Here is a 19,599-nt window from a genome sequence, read left to right on the forward strand (position 1 = left end):
AACCGGCGGATCTCGGGTAGGGGGTCCCGAACTGTGCGTCTAAGGTCGATGGTAACAGAAGACAAGGGACACGATGTTTACCCAGGTCCGGGCCCTCTCTATGGAGGTAATACCCTACTTCCTGCTTGATTGATCTTGATGAATATGAGTATTACAAGAGTTGATCTACCACGGGATCGGAATAGCTAAACCCTAGGAGTCTAGCTTGTATGACTATGATAATGAATCTGTCCCCTCCGGACTAAGTCCTCCGGTTTATATGGACACTGGGGGGATCTAGAGTTACACCAGGTCGGTTACAAAGAAGGGAATACACATATTTGGTCGCCAAGCATGCCTTCCACGCCAAGGAGAGTCCTATCCGGACACGGGTGCAGTCTTCGGTCTTTGTATCTTCACAGCCCATCAGTCCGGCCCATGGCTAACAGGCCGGACGCCCGAGGACCCCTTAGTCCAGGACTCCCTCAGTAGCCCCTGAACCAGGCTTCAATGACGAGGTGTTCGGCGCGCAGATTGTCCTCGGCATTGCAAGGCGGGTTCCTCCTCCGATGACCTCCAAGTAATGTATTCGGCTTTCAATTCAATGTCGCTCCCCTCGGCTTCTGCGCATCAATGATTTCAGATTCCACGTGTCGAGCGAATGCGGAAGGTCAGGGTATTTTTTGCAAATAACACCCCGGCCGTGCAAGAAAGAGCGTCTATTTAAAGAGATTGGATCTCAGATCCATTCGGCACCACGCGGAGAAAATCCTCAGAGATCGCTAGGAAAGACCATTCCAACATGGCCAGCATTCCCAGCTATTCCTCCCGTTCCGACCCAGAGAAGGGCGAGTGGGAGAGGTGCACTGTGTCCCACAGCCAATTGGCGAAGTTGCAAACGCAGGGATTTCTTCCCCCTGCAGATCTGGTCCCTGTTCGAGCAGGGCTGGCCTCTTTTAATGGCGAGACCCAGGCGGAGGACTTCCCCAATCCATCTTGGAGGGACCGAGTGTGTTTCGTCCCTTATCTGCTAAAAGGCGTCGGATTTCCAATTCATCTGTTCCATCGGGGGCTTCTGGATTATTATGGCCTCCAACTGCACAACTTTACTCCTGCCTCTATCCTGCATATTGCGGGTTACGTTGCTTTGTGCGAACTATTTCTGGGCGTTGAGGCCCACTTTGAACTGTGGAGAAAGTTGTTCTGCCTTGTCCCGCGCAACCACGAGGGGTCAATATTTGAAGTGGGCGGAGCCGAAATATGGCGCATCGCCGATACCGGATACCTGTCCGGCACACCGAGGAAGGCACCTGAAGAATGGCCTTCCGAATGGTTCTATATTGAGGACGTCGCACTTCCCGACCCAGTTCGGAAGGGTCTTCCCGAATTTTCCAGCATTCCGCTATAGAAATGCCACAGTTGGCGTCCCCGGAGTCTTGAAGAAGATGACAGTGCGGAAGTTGGTCAGCTCATGAGCAAGATAAAGACGCTCGCCCAGTCCAGATTAACAATAGTTGAGGTTATGGCGACCTCAATAGTGCGAGGGGTTCAACCACTTCAATACAGAGGGCTTCCAATGTGGCACTATAATGGGGAGGACGATGCCTCCCGCTGTGGTCGGAAAGGTCCACCCCCGCCACTCTGGCCAAGATAGTGGTCGGGCTGTTTAAAGGGGAGGAGGAGGAATTCCTTTGCATCAAGCGCAGAGATCGGTACTCTATGTATGACCCTCCCAGCTGGGTAAGTCCTGACTCCTATGCTTTTACTCATTCTGCTCTCCAAGTCATCTTTAATGAATTCTTAATCCATCTATTTATGACAGTGTCGGTGTCAAAACCGGCAGATCTCGGTTAGGGGGTCCCAAGCGGCGTGTCTTAGGATCGATGGGTAACAGGAGACACGATGTTTACCCAGGTCCGGGCCCTCTTAAGGGAGGTAATACCCTACTTCCTTCTTGATTGATCTTGATGAATATAGAGATTACAAGAGTTGATCTACCTCGAGATCATATGTTGTGGTCTAAACCCTAGAGGTATGATGAGTAATGTCATAATAATCTATCGACTAGCCTTGCCTTGGCTTATATAATGCACCAGAGGCCTAGGATAACAAGAGTCCTAGCCGAATACGTTGTTGGAGAGGAGTCCTTGGCTTGATCACCAAGTCTTGTGGAATACTCCTTGTATGCGGCATGGGCTGCCCGAAGTGGCCCATGAGAGAACCGCCATGGGGGTCCTCGGCCCGATCCACCTGGTCGGCAGATGATGTGGTGAGTATCCCCTAGTCCAAGACACCGTCCGTAGCCCCCTGAACCGGTCTTCAAGTTGGGGACGCTCCTCGATCCTTCCAAATTGTTCTTCATCTTCGGTCGTCGGTCTTGAAAACTGGTTCAACAAATCTTCTCAGCTTCGATCTTGAGGATCGCCGAAGTAAATCCGAAGAGTTTACACGTCGGGTATCTGAGGAGCCCCTTTAAGTTATCGGCCTTTATCAATGCCTTGTTATTTTTTACGCCACACCTCGGGTTTAAAGTGTTTCCGTGCGGCGGTGTCCTCTTACATCCGAGCTCCAATGCCGGACTGCATTTGAGGTATGTTTCCCAGCCGAGCACCAACTCCGGACCGCTTCCGAGCTCGAACACCAGAATGTATCCGAGCTCCAACGCAGGACTATGTCCAAGCTCCAACACCGGACTGTATCCGGGCTCCAACGATGGTCAGCGTCTGAGGTGTCGTAAACTACCTCGGTCTTTTAAAAGATTGAACGAATTCAGCCGAGCTTAATGCCGGAAATGCCCTCTATGGAGCTAGCCACTGGCGCCCGAGCTTTATGCCGGATTGGTTTGAGGTGGTGCACCACCCCGACCGTGGGCTGATTTTTTGTGAATATTTTTGATTGGTGCAATTTATTCTCTGCCGAGATATATAGCCAGTATATGTATATCCAGTAGCCCTCAAGGTGTGTGTCGGTCTAAAACCCGAGATGCACCTGAAGGAAAACATAAGACTGCTGATCCTAGTAGCCCCTGAGACTTAGGTCAATTTGTAAAATCGGCCTGAGGATCAATTCCTAGCTCGGCAGCATACGTAGGAATAGAAACGCAGTGTAACATATTAGAAATAATGATCGGCGGACAGGCCCCTGAGAAAGGGTTGTGAGAAGTCACCGTGATATATTAGCTTGATGCCGGAAAAGTCCAAGATGGTACTTACTGTTGTCCGAAGACGCGCTTGCCCATAGTTCGGTCATGCCGAACACTGAGCACTTTGAATTTTCTGCATTGAATAGGCAATTCAGTAGCCCCCGAGCCACTGGTCGGGTGGCAACACCAGATCAGGGGATCGATGTGCCCCTCTAATATTTCTAAATAATGAGCGCAGAGCCCAGTAGCCCCCGAGCCTTAATGTGGGCACGGGTGGCCGAATTAAGGATCGATATCCGTTTGACAGAAAAAAATTGTTGTGTTTAACACAAACTTCTCGAAAAGAGAATAAAGATCTCTTAAAGGAGCTAGAGCCAGCGAAAGCTGGGCTCGCCAAGGTTGGCCCCAAGGGGCTTAATAGATAGGAAATCGGTGCCACTTGGGATTTAGGAGATCCTTATGTAAGTTGCTCGGTTGTCTCAGCGAGATTGTGCCCCTTGGTCTTTAAAAGATGGGCTGCAATAAATCGACTTTACTCGCAATTTATGATCCTATGTGTCCAAGTATTTTACATCATTAATGCTCGGGTCCGCATTGTACAAAACTTTGTTGACCGACCAGCGGCTTCAACCTCCTCGGCCAGTAGCCGGGAGTGTTTGTCCTTCTTTATATAGCCTTTATAAGAGCAAAGATTTACGACAAACAAGGCAATCTGGTCATACGGTTTTATAAACAAAGGTACGCGGAGAGATATGTTATATTACTTTTTAATGTAAGAAACATCTTCCAAGGAAAATAGTCCCGCTATCGGTTCTTTTCTTTGGGTTGTCATGCTGATCAGGATCATGAAACCTCACCTCTGATCAATGTGGGAGGAAAATATTGAGGATTCAGTTTGGGGAAAGTTCCCGAACTATGTGCTCTTTAGCGAACCCAAATTTTCACTTCCGTCGTTGCCGACCAATTATATTCTTTAAGATGGCTAGCTTTCAGCTTCACCCAGTCTGAGGTACTAACCCGGATGACCCGGTAATAACGATCACAGAGGTGCTCCCTTTACCGCCTAGCCGAACAATCAGAAACGTAGGGGTAAGCACAGGAGCCAGGCAACCCAGCTTAGCCAAAATCTTAAGTCAAATTGATGCATATTTATGGCTTTATAATGATAATTACGGAAGGCAACCCTTGTATATTAAATACAAACGCCGATGATATGTTTATTTTGACTCCGTTCTCACTGTTTATCAGTTGAAAGTGGCCCATCGTCGGCTTCCACCCCCTTGTAGATGCTACGCATAGTGTTTCCGTAATAACAAAACAACCCTTAGCCAATGTCTCGGTGCCCGAAGGCGGTTGTGTTAGCGGAAACGAGGCAATCAGATATGCGGGCTTTATAACTTTCACTTAGTCATAGGAGCTTTAAACTAGGGAAGCTAGCTATCAGCCCCCGGTTAGTGTTCGGCGACAGCCGAGGTCAAGCCGTAAACACTTCGGCCAATGTTATGAATGGTCCGTTATTTAACACGGGGTGACCTCTATCGATCTTATAGTTTAACACAGTCATCGGATCACTGACCAGTTTGCGCTTATTGTGATAGTCAGTTTTCGGCTTTCTCCACTGAGGTGCTTTAACCATGCTAGCTGGAAGCACAATCGCAGTGGTTCTCCCTTTGCACACCTAGCCGAACAAATCGGAACGTAGGAGGCAGGCACAGGAGCCGGGCAACCAAACTATTGACCGAAGACATAATTCAAAACCGATGCATATATAGCAATATCCGAGAATGTTTTTGCCAAATCCCTAAAGGTGTCCGGCGTTGCACTGTGAGACTTATGCTGGAAACACACAAATAGTTTAAAAGTGCCATAGGCTTGGAAGACCAAAAAACTTCAGTAAAAACTTGACATCCGAACTAGATCAAGTGTTCGGTGCCAATCCGAAAATTGGTCTTCGAAAAAAAATTATGCTTCTGGCGTGCTTTCACACGACACATCCTATCTCAAGACTTAAAGCGGGTCAGCCTATGGCTTCAACCTCCTATCCCGAAAGCGGAGTACTTCTCATTAGGCCAGTTTACCAAACTAAACTCTAGCGGCTTTGAGAGAGAAATTAGGCTCCTCGGCTATGGACCACACACTCGCGTCGAAAAAAAAGAGTGAAAGAAAAAGACTTTTTAACGACTAAGAAGAAGAACACTTATTATGAAACAACTCACATAAATTTAAGAGCCCCGGGGTGACTTGGGTAAAAGAATTTTATGTATAATGATTGTATGTACCGAAGTACTTATATCATATCTGTGTTCACCCGAACTTTAAACGCATCTTAACCGACCGTCGGCTTCTCCCTCTTCGGTCAAGGGCCGAAAAGTGTTATGTAATCTACCTGTCTAGAATATCGACGGTGTTTCCTGTCGGGTGGTAGGTGCGACATATGCCAACGGGTGGCTTATCATTGTGGGAGCCAGTAAGACGTCGTCGGTGCCTAGAAACGGGATGAGGCGAAGACGTGCTCGCCGGCGAATCTTACCCAGGTTCGGGGCTCTCCATGGAGATAACACCCCTAGTCCTGCTCTGCGGGGTCTCCGCATGTTCACTAGATCAAAACAAGTAGCTACAAGTGCTCCTTGAGCTGTCGGGTTAGAGGGAGAAGAAGGGCAAGGCTAGCTCTCCTCTTCTCTCTATGTGGTGTGTGTAATTCTATGAGACCAACCCTTTCCATGGGTGCCCCGGGGGGTTTATATAGGCCTACCCCCCAGGGGTACAATGGTAATCCGGCTGGGCGCGGGTCCCAGCCGTCAGTGTCCGTGTTCGCCGGCTTCTCCGCCGGCCATTGGGGCCCGCCGACTGGTGGGTCCCGCCGGCTGCCAGCCTCTTGGTCGACAGGCCGGCCCCACCGCTTGGGGGTCTTGTCGACGGCTGGTTACTGTTGCCTCGCCCCTGATGACGAGGGCTTTGTCGAGGTAAGCGTGGCTACAGCGCCGCCGCCTTGCGGGCTCTCACTGTAGCCTCACCTCGTATTGTCTTCTTAATGAGGCACATGTTTCGAGGGAGGGGGGTAGCCAGCTATTGGGAGCCGGCTTCGTCCACGGCCGACTAGGGGAGGCCGGGCCGCCTTCGAGTGTCTCTCTGGCCAAAGGGGCCCGCCGCCCGCGGGCCGTACCGGCATCTGTCGTGGGTGACGTTGAGGCCAACATGGCTACAGTGCCGCGCCGGACGTGAGATGGCTGACCCGTACGACGTCCTGTGGCCATGCCTGCTTCGGGATTCGGGGGTAGTGGGCTGTACTGCGGCCGCGCCCCGTCTTATCACCGTTATGTGGATGCAGTCTTGGTGGGTGCAGTCTTGGCCGGCTTCTGGGAGTCGGCATTCTTCATGGCCGGCTTCTGGGAGTCGGTCCTCTTGGGGCCGGCTTCTTGGAGTCGGCCATCTCGTATCTTTCCTGGGGGAGGTTTTCTGAGACTGGGTCGCCTTCTGGGAGTCGGCCCTGGGGATAGCCGGCCGGGGAAGGCGGCCCTATGCTTCGTATGCTTGAAGGCTCGAATAGCCTGATAATTTTTCGAAGAGCCAGGGGGAGCCGGTTAGGCTACCCGTGGCCATTTACTCCGACAGTAGTCCCCGAAGCTGATTGGGCTTCGAGGTTGAGTGGAGGTCGAGAAGCTCGGCCATCTTGTTATCTTGACGAGCCGGCAGCGGGGAGCCGGCTTCGGCTGGGCGAGCCGTCTTGGCGATAATTATTAAAGTCGGAGGGCGGGAGTCTATTGGCGCGCGCGCCGGGCTGCGGGCCGGCCACTCGCCGCCTGCGAACCACGTGGCATCCCTTGGCTAAAAATCCTGCCAGCCCACGCGCGCGACAAGACGTCGCCGCGGGTCGGGGGCCCACCACTCCTACGCCCAGGCCCAGGCGCGAATTCCCTGTGGCCCAAAGCCGTTCGCACGTCTTCCCGCGGCGGTTTCGGCACGTCTTTAGGGCGCAGTAATCGCGGGACATGGGGGAGTGGGTGCAGTTAATCCCACATCGCACCCCACGCCTCGCCTCCTCGGCTTCGCCGCACGAGGCTATAAGTACGGGGAGGAGGGGAAGCGGCAGATGCTCGCACATCCCTCTCCTCTCCGCCATCTTCTTCCTCCTGCACCTCACAGCACCGTCTCGCCGCCGCGCCGTCCCGCCATTCTTTTCCCTGCCGCCGTGCTCATTCTCGCCGGCCTCTCGCCGCTATGCAGTACGGCTGGGACTGGGACGGCTCCAACGTCCATGAGGACCACGTCGAGTTCCTCCGCAAGATGCGGCGGCTGCCCGGCGCGGGTAAGGTGTGGGTCCATCTCGCGCCTGAGAAGGAGATCACGCCGGAGCCGGAGGAAGGCGAGCGGGTGGTCTTCCGCTCGTATTTCTTGCGCGGCATCGGCTTGCCAGCGAGCGCCTTCTTCCGCTCTTTTCTTGAATTCTATCAACTCCAGCCGCACCACCTCACCCCGAACACGGTGGTGCTACTGTCCGCCTTCGTCACCTTGTGCGAAGGCTATCTCGGCGTTCTCCCCACCCTCGAGCTCTAGGGGGAGTTCTTCCAGTCCAAGCTGGGCACGCGTATGCAGGGCGTGCCGGCTCAGAGTGGCGCCTTCATCGCGATGCGGAGGGTGGCAGCCGACAACCCCTTCCCCGTCATCACGCTAATCCAGTCGGTGAAGCTCTGGCAGAAGTCATACTTCTACGTGAAGAACGTTGCCCCGCAAGGCGACTATGTCAATTTGCCGGCTTATGTAGCCGGCCCGCCGGCGGGTAGGCGGCCCCAGTGGTCCTATCGGGCCGTGACGCTGACGCCGGCTGGAGCCGCGGCTGTCGCCCGACTGCGGGTGATGATCCAGTCGGAGGGCCTGACTGGGCCCGACTTGCTGGCCGCCTTCGTCACGCGCCGGGTGCTTCCGCTTCAGAGCCGCCCTCATCTGATCTGTCAGATGAGCGGCCAGCTCGATCCGAGTCGGATGTGCACCAAGGACATGCCGCACGACGAGGTGGCCCATATGGTGAATTACCTTGCGAACTGCAACCTCTCCGCAGAGTGGCAATTTGGCAAGGAGCCATATTCCCGAGTGCATCCGCCGCCCACGGTATGTTCTCTTTTTCCCTTTCTTCTCTTAGTTTTGTCGCCGAGTTCCTTTTGGCCGACTCTGACTGGTCGGCATGTCTCGACAGAGCCCTCTCCTTCGGCCTGCAGGCGGGTCGGAGGCGGAGCGCCGATTCGTCCCCGACCGGATGGAGCACGACCTGGAGGACCCCGACTTGGGGGCGGACGCCATGGATGACAACACCGAGGCGGGCGGCGGCCAAGCCGACGGCGAGGCAGGCGGCTCCGGGCTTGGAGTCAGCTTCGACGACTGGCCGGATGACGACGAGGCGGAAGTCATCCCATGCCACCAGCCGGCGTCTGGCCACGGCGTAGATTCCTCCGCCGCGCCGCCTGCTCGGGGCGGCGGGCAAAAGCATCGTGCCGCGTTGGGCTTGTTCGGCAGTCGGCCGAAGAAGCCCAAGGGTGGGGCAGCGGCGACCAGGCGGGAAGAGGCGGTCGCGAAAGCGGCCCGCTTCCGCAAGGCGGTGAAGCAGCCGCAGACGGTGTCGGCGTAAGTATATACTCCTTCATGTATTCTTTTTTCTTTTCTCTGGTAGTTCCTGAATCCTTGTCCTTTCTCAAAAAATTAGGGCTCCACTATCGCTCGAGCGGGTTGCTGCCGCCTCCGTCGTTGGATCACCGGGAGGATCCGGGAGCAGTACTCGCCGCGTGGACCCCCGTGCCGAGCTTCAGGCGGTGATGCAGCGGAACGCGCAGGAGGGGCGGGAGGAGCGGGAGGCAGAGGAGTTGAGGGCGGACGCCGCCAAGGCGGCGCAGGAGGAGGAGGCGGCGAAGGCGCGCGCCGACGCAGCGGCCAAGGCCCAAGCAGAGGCTGCGGCCGCGGCGATGGCGGAGGGGGCTTGCTAGTCACCCCTCTGCGCATCGCGGCACCTGAGGCCCCAGAGCCCCCGCCAGAAGAAGCCGGCGGTGACCAGCCGGGACTGGAGAGGGAGGACGACGTTGTCGTCCCGGAGAGGGAGGCGGCACCGGCCCCGCCGACTGGGGCGACCCAAGGCGGCCGGCCTAACTTGCCGCCTGCGCAATCGGCCGGGGGCGAGCCGGCCGCGAGGACTGATCTGGTGGTCCGGACGCCGTCGCGCCAGCGCGCGGGGAAGGCCGCATCAGAGCCGCAGAAGGCTGCATCGGAGCCGCAGCAGGCCGCGGGCTCCAGCTCGTCGGCCCAGGACATGGAGGCGGCCAGCGCCAGCTCGGGGTGGACGCCGGGTGGAGGGACGGCAGTGATGAATGTGGCCGCGCAGGACGTCCGGAATCGGCTTCAAGCCCAGGCTGCGGCGCTGAGGAAGTATAATGATGAGATCCTTGCGACGCGGGCGGCCATCCGGGTTAGTCTTCTTGTCTTTGCTTTTTTGATCTTGGTTTCTTCCGTGGGGGCGCGTCAGCGCACCCACTGGGTGTAGTCCCCGAGTTCCGAGTCGGCTGGTGAGCAGGCTGCTTGGAACTTCCTAGCGGGCCTTGTTTTCCTATTCTTGTTCTCATTCGCTCCTCTGCCTGACTTGCAGGACTACCACAACCTCCGCGCGGCTGCCTTCAACTCCTAGGCTCGGGAGCTAACCCAGAAGACTGCTGACCTATCTGAGAGCCGGGGTAACTGCTTCGTCTTTTATCTCACGTGGGGGCGTGTCAGCGCACCCACTGGGTGTAGTCCCTGAGATTCGGGCCGACTGCTGAGCAGTCGGGTCGGATCTTCCTTGACGACTTCTTCTTATTGCTTCTTTTTTCTCTGCCATCCCTGCAACGGCCAACGCCAGTCTAAGGGAGCAGCTGGGAGGGACTTAGGCCGCCCTCCTTGCTAAGGAGGCCGAGTTTGCCGCCTTGGCACAGGAGTGTGACCGCCTGGCCAAGAGGTTGGCCGACCAGGAGGAGAACCACAAGGCGGCCCTGAAGGCGGTGCGGGACAGCGAGGCTGCCCTCCAAGCCGAGTATGAGACAGAGGCGGCCAGCTGGGCCGAAGCGACGCAGACGCTGATCAACGGCTATGGCCAGATCGAAGACTTGGTTGATGGTAGGCCGCCTTCCTCTTCGTCCTTTCTTGCCGCTTGCCGTTTTGGCTCGTTTTCTGACTTGGTGTTTTTCTCTTCTTTCTCTTTCTTCCTTGCGCAGAGTACTTCCCTGGCTACTCTACCGCCGCCAACCAGGTCGTCGAGGCCCACCGTGAGGCACAAAGGCTGGCTGGCACCGACATCGCACCAAACGCTCGCCGGTCGCTGGAGGAGCAGCTCTTGGCGGTCCAGGCCCGCCTCCAGCCGGCTCATCGCCTGCTCCGCCGGCTTCAGCGTGTTGGGGCGCAGGTGTTGGCCGCTCTCTGGCCTGGTGAAGTGATTCCCCGCACCCCCAGTCGGACTGCCGACTGGCTGGAGGTGGTGGTCGGCCTCTTCGAGGCCTGGAAGGCTTCGGCGGCTCGGTCCGGCGCCAGGCAGGCGCTGGAGTTCGCCAAGGCTTGGTATCCCGGGCTGATCCTGGACCAGCTGGCCACCTGGCGGCAGCAGGCCGACGCGGAGCTGGAGCCGGCGTGGCCGGCTATCATCCGGCGGGCTTCGGCGATCGCCGACTACACCGACACCAGCGCCTTCGCTCCTAAGGTGGACGACAACGGTGTTGCCCAGCCGGAGGAGTGGTTCGGGCTGAACCCGGCAGACGGCAAAGACTCGGCGGAGGAGATCGACTCCAGCAACGAGGGCGAGGAGGAGGAGGAGGAAGGTGAAGACGCCGGGCCAGATGGTGGAGCGGCCGGTCAGCCTCAGCTTGACCGTGCCTCCAGCAACAAGGCACGCGCGGGTGCACCGCCTGCAGCCGGCGATGATCAAGCCGAGACCCGCCAGCCGGCCACTCCTCCAGCCGGTGGCGCCGTCTCCACCGACCAACCTGGCTCCCAGACCGTGCCCTTAGTCTAGTCTGCTGCCTCTATTTTCCTGTTTTACCACTCTTGGAACAGTGTTTTGTTAGGTTTGCACAACTCCACCCACTGGGGGTGTATTCGAACTATGTTGATTGCCGGCCTGTTGGGGGCCTTATGTGTAAATATGAATATGCATGCGTTTGGCTTTCCCTTGTTCTTTGCTTTTCATCCTTCTGCTGTTTCCTTTGCCGCCCTCCCTTGGTTGCCGCCTCCCCAGTCGGATAGTTGCTCTGCAATCTGTGGCTGGAGAAGTGCTTGGCCAGTTGGGAGGGCAAGTACTCTAGCTTTGTTGGATTATAGCGAAGTGATTGGGAGGCCGGCCAGCCGGCTATTTTGACAACTGGCAAGCGTGGTTGGAGGCCGTCTTTTCGTTATACAAGTTCGTTAGTCCTTAGCCGTTTTTCGTGTGGGCATCCTTTCTGCCTTTGGCGCTTGCTAGTCGGATAGTGTCGTGGAATTGTCACGGCAGATTTCCTCAGGTTGGGACTTAGTCGTGGAGCCATCGCAATCGGGAAGCTTGAAGGGGTTAAGCGGGACTAGGAACACGAGGGTTTATACTGGTTCGGCCCCTTACGGTGAAGGTAAAAGCCTACGTCCAGTTCGAGGTGTTATTGATTAGGGTTACGATTGCCAGGGAGCTAAACAGCTATGCCCGGCTCTCGATCAAATTGTTGTCGCCCTTAAACCGCTGCCGGGTCGTCCCTTTATATAGGGAGGCTGACGCCCAGCAGCCCTTAGAGTCCCGGCCGGCTCATAAGAGTGTCCGGCTCGGACTCTAAACAACACTTGCCTTACACTACAAGTCTACTATAACAATGATTGTAACTACGGGCCTTAAGCTATATCCGGGTCTCCGCCCATCTCTGGCCCATTATCCTGAAACTTAGCTCCGGGCTTCTGGTAATGATCCTTGGAGTAACCCGGCCCTCCTGGCGGGTGACCCCCAGGTCTATGTCCTCAACATTAGGCCCCAGATTGACTTGAGCCGGCTCGTGTCAATCTTCAGCTCTGCAGACAGAAAAATTCTCCGGCTTACCATTCATGTGAAGGTCATAACCCGGAGTGACGTCATCCTCTGGACTCCGGATAATCCGCCGTGACGTCATCCTCCATTAAGTCCATTTTTTACTCCGCCAGATCCGCAACGGATCTTTGCTTTTACTGTCTTTGCGAAAATTGAGGCGCCGTGAGGGGGAGATAACCACGCCGTGGCCTCCTTGAATCCCGCGCCCACTTATGACTCGGCCTTATAAATAGGCCGGCCCGGCACTCTCTTCTCACACCCTCCTTCTTCCTCGCGCTGCCGTTCCTCTGCCCGAGCTTCTGCCGCCGCCGGCGCCGTCGTGCCCCTGATCTTCACCGACCCGGCCGCTGCATCACCCTGACCCGGACCAGATAGCGGCGGCGACCTTCGCTCTTTCTCAACTCCGGTGAGTCTTCCCTGCCTTGCTAGAACAAACCTGTGGTAGGGTTCATCTTGTGTTCTTCGCGTTCTTCACCATTGCCGCAAGTTTCGGTAACCCCTGTAGCCACTGCCCCCGTTGATCTTAACTCTTCATAGACCCTTTGCGGTAACTGTTCGAGATCCATTCTATCTGCAAAAAATCCTCTTTTCACTGCTTAAAAACCATGTTCCACCTTAAGAACTTCTCTTGTTTCTGTTTCTTTAGGTCTAGAAAATTTTCATCTTGCCCGACCATTTTGATCCGAAAAAGTTACTGTAATGTATGAAATCTGTTTTACCACACTTAGTAAAAATTGCAACCCTTGAATCTTGGCGGCTTATATTTCCGACTTAAAGAAAACACGCGCCGTAGAACTTTTCCGGTTTAAAGAGAACCATGCTCTGTAGTATCTTCCGACTTAACCGCAGTAACCCGCAGATGACCAACTCATCATGAATGCTCTGACGGCTTAAATAACCCACCATGTCAATACATACCATTAGTCCCCTTCATAAGCCGTCATTGTAACTTGAATGATAAACTCCGGCTTATAATTAACCCGGACACTTTCCTCTTTATCATAGATCACCAACCGTCACCATGCCTCCCAAAGCTCCCATCACTTGCAACTGGATGAGATCCAACATCACTGATGAGACCCTGGCCAACTTCGTTAAGTCCGGATATCTGCCCAGGAAGGAAGTGATGTCCTACCGTGCCCCTGACCCGTCCGAAGAGAGACCTCAGCCGAGGGACGGGGAGGTAGTGATCTTTGCAGACCATATGAGCCGGGGCTTCGCACCGCCCGGCTCAAAATTCTTCCGGGACGTGCTCAACTTTTTTGACCTTCGGCCTCAGGATATAGGACCCAATTCCGTATCCAACATCTGCAACTTCCAAGTTTTTTGTGAAGTATATCTTGGAGAAGAGCCGAGTCTGCTGCTCTTCAGAGAGCTGTTTTATTTGAACCGCCAAACCGAGTGCGCAAACGGCCCAAGTCTAGAGTTAGGCGACATCTCCATCCAACGGCGCAGGGACTGCCTATTTCCTTACGCAGAACCGCCAAGTCACCCCAAGGACTGGAACATGACTTGGTTCTACTGCCAAGACACGTCCCCGGCTGATGAAAGCCCGCTGCCCGGCTTTCGCCCAACGCGCCTGGAGCCGACTCATCCGCTATCCGACAAGCTGTCTGCCGCGGAACGCCAGCCTCTGCTTCCAACGATCAATAAGATCAAGGCCCTGCTAGGCAACGGTCTGAACGGAATAGACCTAGTCCGGGTCTGGATCTCTTGGCGGGTGATCCCGTTGAGCCGCCGCCCCGGCTTAATGTGTGAGTACACCGGGCGAAAGGATGACCCGCAGAGGCACAGTCGCAATGATCTTCCAGAAGACGTTGCTGAAGAAGAGACCAAGGCTCTGCTAAACGAGAGCCTGGCAGACTGTGGAAGAACCGGGCTAGCCCCGTTCTGCAAGACCAATCCAGCCCCAGCGGTAAGTCGCTGACTTTAACCTTTCCATTTTGTTTTACCTGTCCTTTTACTAAGAGCTCATTACTGTATTTCGCAGGCTAATGATAAATTCTGGCGGGTCAAGTATGACCATGAGGCGGCCAAGAAGGCCAGGAAGGTGAAGAAAGCCGCCCCTCGCAAAAAGGGAAACAGACCCACTGCTTCGGAGCTGCTGCAATTAAGCGATAGCTCCGAGTCAGAGGTAACCCTTAAACCTTTTAAATTCTTGCAGTATATGTTGTCTGATGTTGTCCGCCTTATCAACACTTGCTTACTGACAGGACGACACCGGCGCCAGTAACCCGGTGATTGAAGAGGTAACGTTACTCCCCTCCGACTCGGAGCCTTTGCCACAGCTGAAAGTCCGAAGGGTAACCCGGAAAGTAAGCTTTTCTCATCCATTAGCTCATCAAGACCCTCAATTCCTTTTGAAGCAGCAGGTTCACGAGAGCCGGCGTCACACCCGGGCCCGCAAGGACACCGACCTCTCCACCGGGTTACCCGACGCAACGAGGAAACGCCGCACTGAGGTTTTTTCTCACCTGTACCCTTTTCATCCGTTGGCGGGTGTCATCCGTCAGCCACTCAACTCTTCTAACTCCAACTACCAGGAGACCTCCCCCTCTTCGGGTGACTCCATGCAGTCAAGTCTGCCGGCCTTCAAGACTGCCCCGGGTAATAACAATCTCCTTACATCATCTGTCTGTACTTACCCTTTGTATGCCTAACACTTCTGCCTTTTCAGTGCCCAGGCAAAGCTCACCAAAAGAGCAAAGAAGACAAGGTCAGCCGGAGTGCCAGACTTGCCTGAGCCGGAGACGACGGCTCAAGAGCCGCCAGCCGCCTCCGCCCCGAAGCCACCATTCCCATGGACACGGCGCCTGAAGCCCCTGCCCCGAGCACCAAGAGAACAACCGAAGCATCAGCTAACCCGGAGGCTCCCGGCTCAGCCCCACCAGCTAACGACCCGGACGTGGTAATTACCCGGACGGAGTATGTTGAGCCGGGGAGGCCGACCGCACTGGCCAAATGCTCCGCGAAGGGGGAGTTGCTGCAACCCCATCGGGTGAATCTGGATCTCTCCAGCTACACCGATTTAAGCATTGGAGAGCTTGTCTCAGGCTATATCAGCCAGGTTCACAAGAGCCGAGACGCCGAGATCACCATGGTCAACCAGATCCAACAGAAATCTGAGGTAACCTTCTGCTGTTTTCTTATTTCTGCATAGTGATCCTTGTCATTCTAGCCCCCAAGTCTAGGACTTATACTTGAACATGTTGTAGACTTTAGATTCCGGCTTACTGAACTGAGCCGGCCGTACATAGATAGATACGTTCAATATGCATTAGCCCCCAAGTGCCAAGTGTCTTTGCTTGGAAAGCGCTTGGGACTTTATAGAATGGCTGTTAATAACCCGGAAATATATGCAGGCTGTTGGCAAGAAATTAGAGTCGGACCTGGCGGATCTCAAGAGCCGGCTGAAGGCACAAGAGATGGAGACCCGGAAGGCAAATGCCAAGTTTGTCTCCAGCATCGCCGCTCAGGAGAAATTGAAGACTGAATTCGACGCTGAGCGGAAGGCCTGGGCTGAGGAGAAAGCTGCACTGGTGACCCGGGCAAAACAGGCGGAGAAGGCCCTCACTGAGAAGACCGCTGAGCTCTCCGGTCTAAAGCGCCAAGTGTCCCAAATGGTAGCTGCCATCTTCGGTAAGTCGCCTCACCGGCTTTCATTCACGTTGGAATGTTTACATCTCTTAACTCATCCTTATCACCGGGTCATCTGATGTTGTTAAACAAGTTCCAGAAGCGCCAACTTGAACCAGAGCGTGGTCACCAAGTTAAAGGCCGTGTACACCCTGGTGAAACAGCTCTACACCGGGTCACAGCGGGCCTTAGCTGTGGTGGCCCTGTCGAAGGAAGTGCCGACTCATCTGGCCGAAGTCCTGCGCCGGCTCGCAGTTCTGCCGCAGCGGATCCAGGAGCTACGACGAGCATCCGCGAGATCCGGAGCAATCGCCGCACTGATCCAAAGCCTTCTTGCCGGAGCTAGACCCGGCAGACATCACCCTGGGTTACCCCAGCCTGAAAGAAGACGGCTCAGCGTTCGACCAGAAGGACTTCGCGGCTTGTGTGAAGGCTGTGCGCCCGGTGGCCACCATCATCGGGAACGACACCGATTTAACCAAGTATCAGCCGGGATACAACGCGGAGAATCAGAGGATTCCAACCCCTCGTTATGAAGCTATCAATCTGATTCCCCCGGCTCGCCAGCACACCTTCGCCCCGGAGATTAACCCGGCCGGGTTAATTGACGAAGAAGCTCAGTTCGAAGCTCTCAGTGGCATCAACTCGAAGTCGTCGACCTTCGAAGCCTTGGGATCAGCCGGAGCAGAAGATGAGCCGGGGACTTCGACTCAGCAGGCGTCATAAACCGGCTAGCGGCTCACCAAACAACGCTCCACCCTTGAAACTTTGAAAGATTTTTGTAATAGAATAGGTGCAACAATTTATCTCTGCCGTGCCATCGTGCATGTAATGAATGCTGAAATCCTTTGAAGTCATTCTTTTTGATGCTCCTCCGGGTTATAATTATCCTTCGTGCTTCTCAACCTTTTTTTAAAAAAGTACCTTTAAGTATCTGCATAAGAAGGCAAATCACAAGTCACAAGGCGGCTTACCGCCTTGAGAATCAGGTGTCTGAGATGGATAACTCGGAAATTCAAACCAAAAAGACTGGTCCTTAACTATATTCCAAACATAGTCGTGATAACACACTCAACAGCTTGTAAGCATACTTCTGGGTTAAATAACCCGGGTAGCACGGTTAGTATCTGAACTCGAATTTACTTGTCTTGATGACATCCATGATGCTCAACTAACAAGATAAACCAAAATTAAGCCGGCAAGTGAAACCCGGCAGTACATACTTTGACATGATCAGAGTAAACTTGTGGTAAAATGTAAAAATTTAAGGGCTTCCGGTTCGAATACGACCAGAACCTCGGTCCAAAGGGGTTAAGCTAAGATTCGGATACGATCATATCGCCGCCAGTGGGTTCGGCGATGCCAATCAAGAGGGTATCGACAGCTATGTTCTCTTGGGTTCGAATACGACCCATGTTTGAACAGGAAGCCCCCAAGTGATTCTGAAAATTGTTTAACGACGCTGATTCGAATACGATCCACGTCGGTTCTCAGAGGGGTTAAGCTATGATTCAAATATGACCAAAGGCAACCTCCCAATGAGCTCGGCACGTTGCCAATCAAATGGGTATCGACAGCTATGTTCTTCTTTGGTTCGAATACGACCCATGTGTGAACAGGAAGCCCCCAAGTGACTTTATTGCTTACAACTAGATTTGAAGATGATCATAAGCCGGATCTTCTGTAAGTCAGCATGTAAAAAACAACACACATATTTGGGAGAGAGCAAAGGACAGAGGTCCTGCTTTATTGCTTTATCATAATATATACATGGCTGAGATAAATATGTACATCACAAGAGCCGGTAGCTCAAGTGTAGTAAGGCCGAAGCTGAGCTATGTTCCACGGCCGACGGGTCTCCTCCTCAGATTTACGCGAGTCCTTATGCTCCCGGATATCAATGAGGTAATATGACCCGTTGTGCAAGTTCTTACTGACCACAAAAGGCCCTTCCCAAGGTGGGGATAACTTGTGTGCATCTGTTTGATCCTGGATGAGCCGGAGCACCAGGTCGCCTTCCTGAAAGACCCGGGACTTGACCCGGCGGCTATGATAACGGCGCAGGTCTTGTTGGTAAATTGCTGAACGGGCTGCTGCCACATCACGCTGTTCGTCCAACAGGTCCAGAGCATCCTGGCGCGCCTGTTCATTATCCGTCACAACATAAGCCGCCACACGAGGTGAATCATGACGGATGTCGCTGGGGAGAACTGCTTCTGCTCCATAAACCATGAAGAAAGGCGTGAAGCCTGTAGACCTGTTAGGAGTAGTGTTGATGCTCCATAAGACGGAGGGAAATTCCTCCACCCAACAACCCGGCGTCCGTTGCAAAGGGACCAAAAGCCGGGGTTTGATGCCCTTCAGAATCTCCTGGTTAGCTCTCTCAGCTTGACCATTGGCTGGGGATGAGCCACTGAAGAAACATCAAGCCGGATATGCTCTCGTTGACAAAACTCTTCCATAGCACCCTTGGATAGATTGGTGCCATTGTCAGTTATGATGCTGTGCGGAAAGCCAAAACGGAAAATCACCTTTTTCATAAATTGAACCGCCGTAACTGCATCGCACTTGCTAACTGGCTCAGCTTCCACCCACTTCGTGAATTTGTCAACCACCACCAAGAGGTGGGTCTTCTTATCCTTGGACCGTTTAAAAGGCCCAACCATATCAAGCCCCCAGACTGCAAAGGGCCAAGTGATTGGGATCATCCTCAACTCCTGAGCCGGCACATGAGCCCGTCGTGAGAACCTTTGGCAGCCATCACATTTACTGACCAAGTCCTCTGCATCAGCGTGAGCCGTCAGCCAATAAAAACCATGGCGGAAAGCCTTGGCCACAAGAGATTTTGAACCGGCATGATGGCCACAATCCCCTTCATGGATCTCGCGCAGGATCTCTTGACCTTCCTCAGGGGAGATACAACGCTGGAATGCCCCTGAAACACTGCGATGATGCAACTCGCCATCGATAACAATCATTGACTTAGCCCGCCGGGTTATTTGCCTGGCCAGAATTTCATCCTCAAGCAACTCTCCCCGGGTTATATAAGCCAGATATGGCATTGTCCAGTCTGGTATGATATGAAGAGCCGCCACCAGTCGTGCCTCCGGGTCAGGGATAGCCAAGTCCTCCTCTGTAGGCAACTTGACCGAAGGGTTGTACAGGACATCCAGGAAAGTGTTAGGCGGCACCGGCTTTCGCTGAGAGCCTAGCCGGCTTAACGCGTCAGCCCCCTCGTTCCGCCTGCGATCAATATGCTCCACTTGGTATCCCTGGAAGTGCCCGGCAATGGCATCAACCTCGCGGCGATAAGCCGCCATTAGAGGATCCTTAGAATCCCAGGTGCCAGATACTTGTTGAGCCACCAAGTCCGAGTCACCAAAGCACCTCACCCGGCTTAAGCTCATCTCCTTAGCCACCCGAAGACCGTGGAGCAAAGCCTCGTATTCCGCCGCATTGTTAGTGCAAGGAAACATCAACCGTAGCACATAATGGAACTTGTCACCTTTAGGGGAAGCCAAGACAACACCAGCCCCCGAGCCCTCCAGCTGCCTGGACCCATCAAAGTGAATAGTCCAATAAGTGTTATCCGGCTTTTGCTCGGGTACTTGTGACTCTGTCCAATCATTGATGAAATCCACCAAGGCCTGAGACTTGACAGCAGTGCGTGGCACATATTTAAGGTCATGAGGTCCAAGTTCTATAGCCCACTTAGCAATTCTCCCTGTAGCCTCTCTGTTTTGGATAATATCACCAAGAGGGGCGGAACTGACCACAGTAATGGGATGACCCTGAA

Source organism: Aegilops tauschii, chromosome 4 (genome assembly GCF_002575655.3).
Source record: "Aegilops tauschii subsp. strangulata cultivar AL8/78 chromosome 4, Aet v6.0, whole genome shotgun sequence".
NCBI classification, from domain to species: Eukaryota; Viridiplantae; Streptophyta; class Magnoliopsida; order Poales; family Poaceae; genus Aegilops; species Aegilops tauschii.